We start from the raw sequence: 5,963 nt of genomic DNA, 5'->3' as shown, positions 1-5,963 counted from the left end.
TTTCTTCGCAGCCGAAGGGTGCTAGGAAGGTTCTCGTCTGCAGTATTCCTCCCACTTTCATCTCCTGTTTTACACTGGTGAGGATTAATGAGGCTCAGGCAATTCAGTCCTGCCTCTCATCCTCATCGGAGCTAAGCCTAATCCCTTCCATTCCTCATCAAATCTTCCAGGCTTGGGAGTCGCGGCGTTGCTTATTCGCCTTCTCGTCGCTTGATCCGTGTATGCAAATCGTGTGTACTGTAACACGGCGGCATTTCTCCCTACAAAGTATGGATCCATCGTTCCCACGAAATTCCCTACTCTCCTTTTATTGGTTTCGAATGCTCTCAACCTAGGAGTTTGTACCACGGAGACTGCTCCGAGCAACATCCTTCTTATCAGAGGGAATTCAGGGATTGCCTCCGGCAGCTTCTTGTAATCGCCCCAGTCCTTCGTCTCTTCTCTCACTTTGTGATATGCTGCGGTGAGACGAGGCACTCTGATTATTTCACCATTCGTTTTATCATAGGGTCTCAGATTCCAAAGCTTTGGAAACACTTCGATGTGTCCTCTTTCTACTTCTCCCATGCGATCACGGAAGTGATCGTCAAAATTGATGACTGTCATCTCTGGCTCCGATATTTTCGCAAATAACAGATCTTCACTCATGAGCTCCCGCAATGTGTGCTGCTCACACCAGTTCAGTGTACTACCGTCCACTGCCGATATGAGGTTCAGGTGCAGCACCGACCTCCTATATGCTTCCACCTTAACGTCAGGGAACGCAAACGTGACTGCTGATCCATAGATCACTGTCACGAACTCCGTGACTCCTCTGATCAGCGCCAAGGGATCGGTTCTCATAGCCAAACTCAGGTCGGTTAACAGCGGCATGCCTCCAACATGTCGTCTAACATCTTCCTCTCTTTCAATCGTCTCGTCTTCTCCCGTTCCAAAGCGATTTTGTTGTAAGAGATACTGGATAAAAGTGTGTCTCAGGTCTCTTATCTTGTTCCACGAGTCCGTGGATTTCTTCATATCCAAGTTCCTCACTCTCTCTCTCATCTGCTCTGGACAACGTGCCAGTTTCATCAGTCCTCCCAAGTTTCCGTGGGTAATTGCAATCAATGTCAGAAGTCCGTCTAGCCGCAGGTTCTGGATTCCATCGGTGAGCAGTATCGCCGGTCCTTTCACGAAACTTTCTGCTCCGAATGTCAAGAACAAGGCTATTAGTTCCACTATCGATACTCTCACTACTGCTTGGAGGAATTCTTTTATCTAGTAGTGCGAGACTTTCGGGTAAACCTTTGCCAAGGAGGACGCGGTCCATCCGGCTCCCAACCCTTCTAGCATGCTGTCTGTTCTCTCAAAGCCCTCCTGTCCTTTCACTTCCTGGGTCCAGAAGGTTTCCAGAGTAATCTGACACATCCTGTTCACAAATTCAGCGGTCTTTTCTCCGGCATTTTCCGCCAGGTTCACCTCCTTCAACAAGTAGGCATGTATCTTTGTGATCATCACGGGGACTTGCTCAAAAGCATCTGCAACCAATGCCGCTACTCTAGGGTTCAGGTGTAGCCACTGGTTGGCTTCCGGCTTGGTTCTCAGAACCATCGCTTCCAAATGAGCTCTCGTCTCTATTGAATTTTTCCTTCTTGTGTCTTCACCTGCCACTTCCATTGCTCGGAACCATAAGTCGTTGGACATTGCCGCGATCACTCGATGGTCGTCGTCTATTCCCGGTTTCAGTTTGAGTTGTCGACTTAAATTGGACAGTTCCAACCCCAGCACCTCGTCCAACACTAACAAGTGTAGCGCATGGTCCTTGAGTCCTCTCATCGCGTTTGAGATATCTGACCACACTGCAGGCAGTGCAGCCTTAAGTGGCCTCAGGTTCTCCATCTCTATCATGCGATTCGGGGCTGATATGATCACATCATATTTCCCTTCCGAAAGTTAGGCCACAATCGCATACACAAATTTCAGTCCATCCGGGAGATGTGCATATCCCGGAGACAACGCGAATACTACTCTCAGTGTCACTTTATTGAATGACCCCTCCTTCGTCGCGTCCACCACTTCACCCATCGACTCAAGGATATCTTTTATCTCTGGCCATACAGCGTTCTCTGCTGTTGTAGGATCTCTGAGTCTGCTCAGAAAACCTCTACTGTGTAGATGGTCATTGATGCCAGCAAACACGATCGTAATTGGGTTCATTTCCGTCTGCCTTTGTACCCCTATAGCCAAAGATATCGATTGCAGTAAGTCCAGGTCGACCGCCGCCAACATTATGACGTCCGGCCAAAACAAAGACTTGGAGGTGTACACGAACTCTGAATTCGCTACTACCATAATCTTGGCCTTCCTCATCTCTGCTTTGTCACAGGCGGCGAAGATGGTTTCATCTTTCTTTATCGCTATCAATCCGCCATATCTTTGGGCATCACCATCTTGATTCACTAGCTTTGGGTATACTCTTTCCTTCACATGACCAGGGGGTGTCGTCAGCTGCCTGAATATCTTCACGTGTTGTCCAATCGGCGCTCTCGTCGTCAGGAATCTTCCTGGTCTCTCTTCACGATTCCCCTCATCATGATTCAGTCTCACATCTTGCAATGGTCTCGCATTCACTAGTCCCATCGTGTTGTTAGAGGGTAGTCCCTCCAAGTCAGCAAATCTCATGGCCGTCATGTAGCTGAAATTTATGCTAGCGGCTATCAACCAGTCTACGCCGGTTATCGAGTACAATCTGCTGACGGATAGCGTCGCTCCATTCAGCATCCTCCTTGCATCTTCGATGAAGCTTACCCTCTCGAGATCCAGCTTCATTAGCTCGTCTTTGTATATATGCCAGGGAGACGGTATGGGTCTTGACCACATCAATGAGCCTCTGCTCGGACGTCTCTCCTCTCGACTGGTACTTGTCGTCTCCGATCTAGTGTCCGATCTAGACGTGCCGGCTGTTTCTTCGATTGGGTTGACAGGTCCTATTCTTCTCCTAGGATGGATGTTCCTCCTCATCGGGGCTTCTCCCAATCGATCCTGTACGTCTGTCCTTTGACCTGGTTCGCTGGAGCTTTGTTGCCTGTAGTTCGTGACGGCCGGGACCGTACCCAAGCGTGTTTCCAGGCTAAGAGGCACAAAGGTGGTAATCACCGCGTCACTCACTGTTCCTTCTTCCTTCAGCACTCCTGTGTCAAAGAGTTCTGCTTCCAGCTCGTCCAACCGCTCTTGGAATACTCGATTCAACCAATCTTGTCCCTCGATACTGTCGAAGTGGATGCCGTCCGTGGTCAGTCTGGCCTGATCCATACCTCTCAACTCATGTTCGATGTCCATGAGGATCATTCTTCCGGCGTTTCGACTTGCGAGGTTCCTCAAGATGTTATTCCACCTGACGACTCCCTCGTTGTGCCTTCTTCCTGATGCTGTCAGGCTTCTCGTAGTCATTGGCACAGTGCAAACGGTCAGTACCGCGCAATTGAATTTCTGCCAGAGGGTCGTAAACAAACACACCATCATTGACTCCCATAGTGCTTCCTGCTCATCTGAACCTCTGGAGATGTCATTCGTCCCAACTAAGATCATCACATTGGGGATCCTCCCTGGATTCATCAGTTCCACCATCCGATATAATTGGGCTATCGTCGCGCCTCCAAAGGCCATCACCGTGGTGACCCACGAGGTCCTCAAATTCGACAGCACTCTGACCAAGCTGTCTCCCAGTATCAGATGAGATGTCCCGAGTGGTGGTTGCTGCAGGTTTACAGCCGGACTCCAAGTAGCTCGGTTGAAGCAGGCCCTCGGATCTGTCTGCGGAAATCCCGTGAAATTATATTTCAATTGATTATTCTTTTGCACGTCTATTATGCGAGACACTTTTTTCGCTGGCATCTTCCGTACTCTCCTCTCTGGGATTCTCGAGCTCCCCATGAGTGGTGTCATGTCACTTATCCCCTGTCTGATCACGGTCTGGGAGAGTCGTACTCTGCCCGTGTCATCAATCGTTCCATAGGGTGCAGTCACCCCGGAACCTGGCACATTCTTGTTAGCGACCAGTCGTCCAGCTGTCTCTATCAGCTTCCTCGCTGTCTGTTCCATGACGGGGTCACCCAAGGATCCGGGATTGTTACTCGACTTGTCTCTGCTGGGAGCTGTGTCTCCGTTGTTTGACTCATTTCTCGAGGCGTCAAGAGCTCCATCGGGGACCTGCCCACGAGGAATATCCCTTGCAGGTATCACTTTCTCCACGGCCGTTGTCAACGCCATCTGCTCCGATTGCTCTTTGTATTCCTGCCTTAAGCGCTCAATCTCTTGACCCTGCTTTTTGTTGCAGTCTTCAAACAACTTTCTCCACATGTCCCGATCTTCCTCACATCTGGAGCATGCTCCTGGTCATCTCGTCCAGCTCCTTCTTCGTACTTTTCAGTTCATCGTTCATCTCATCCAGATCTTGCATGGTTTGGTTCGTCTGAACTTTCTGTCCTACTTTCAACCCTTTTTGGTGGCACAGCTGCTCTCAGTGGGTGAACCAGACGAGGTCGCCTCGCTGTTCATCTCCCGATGCATTCTCGTCAAGCCCTGGTTTGGGCTTGGAGGGCATTGGCATCTCACCTGGTTGTAAGTCCTAGAACTTCCCAATCCAGGCTCATTCGCCAAGTCACTCCCTGAGAGAGCCCCGTTTCTCCAGCTCATCACTCTCATGTTCGGGCGGTCTAGTACTCCTCTTTTTCCATATGCTGCCATCAACAGGACTTCCGTGGCGCGGTCCCCACGGTTGTCATGCCCCAAGATGTTGATCAGGGCGGTCAGCAACCTGACTACCTCTGGGTCCTCCAGAGCGAAGTCTCGATCGATCAGCCGACGATAGATCGCATCTATCATCGGTCCTACATATGCCTCTGCCAGGTCCATCAATTCATCCAAGTTGAAGTTATCCATTCTATTCTTTCAAGTTTGATTCGGTTTTGATTCCAAGATTTTGACTCAAGTGAGTAATTAAAATGATCAATCAGGATCTAGAAAAGAAGTGACAAATATCACACTAGTCAGTTTCACCTTAACATATATCGTTAAAATTTGCTTAAAAACAGTTTCAGATAAAAAGATATTTATCCTAAAATTTATTAAAATCAATTTGGTCTCTAAAATTTTGGAATTCGACCTAAGATGGACAGTCCAAACTTTGGATCTAGTCCTAAGATTGTCATTTAGTTGTTCATGGTCACTAACACCTACTTATCCATGATCTTAATAACCTAACACATAACATAACATAATATAACACATATTACATACAACTTAGTCTTTGGCCTAACACCCTCTCGCACATCACTCAGCCTATTCTTAAGTAATATTTCTTATGTAGATATACTTGTATGTTCGTATCAGAGAATATCACGTGTACAAGCGCGTACAATTCCCGAGGATGCAGTCCTTCCTCTGTTTGGATCGTACACTGGAAGCGAGAGCCTCCTTCACGTCCATTTCCACAAGGAAGTCCCTCAGCCTCGTCAAGGACCAAGACTAGGTTCTCTGGGTCCACGTGCTGCTTCTCCGTCGCCTCGTTACCAGGAAGCATAAGTATTTTCCCGGTATCTGCGACGCCGCCGGAGGTAAGGCCGCTACGCCCCCTATCCCTGGTCTTTGTTTCCATAGGAAATCCACGTTTTTGGTATTCTCTCTTGAAATCTGCCGCTAACGCTGTCCTAAAACTCATGTCTGCCGTGATTGCTATCGCACATGTTCTAATAAAATCACTGTCTGTTAGTATTATGTTACTTGAATGTTCATTTTGTAAGTTAAAATATGACTCAACTACCCTGCCTATGTCAGGTTTCTTAGGTTCTTCGCCTGTTTCTGCTTCTAAGTCTCCTGTTTCTCTTGCTATTCTTAATTTTTTTATTATCAAGTTTTCAGTGTGGGTAAGTCCTACCCCCACTCCCCGGACAAAAATATCCATCGACGTCCCCGTCGATCGCAAT

Source organism: Symsagittifera roscoffensis, chromosome 4, assembly GCF_963678635.1.
Source record: "Symsagittifera roscoffensis chromosome 4, txSymRosc1.1, whole genome shotgun sequence".
In the NCBI taxonomy this organism is placed as follows: Eukaryota; Metazoa; Xenacoelomorpha; order Acoela; family Convolutidae; genus Symsagittifera; species Symsagittifera roscoffensis.
Note: the sequence above shows the minus strand (reverse complement) of the source record.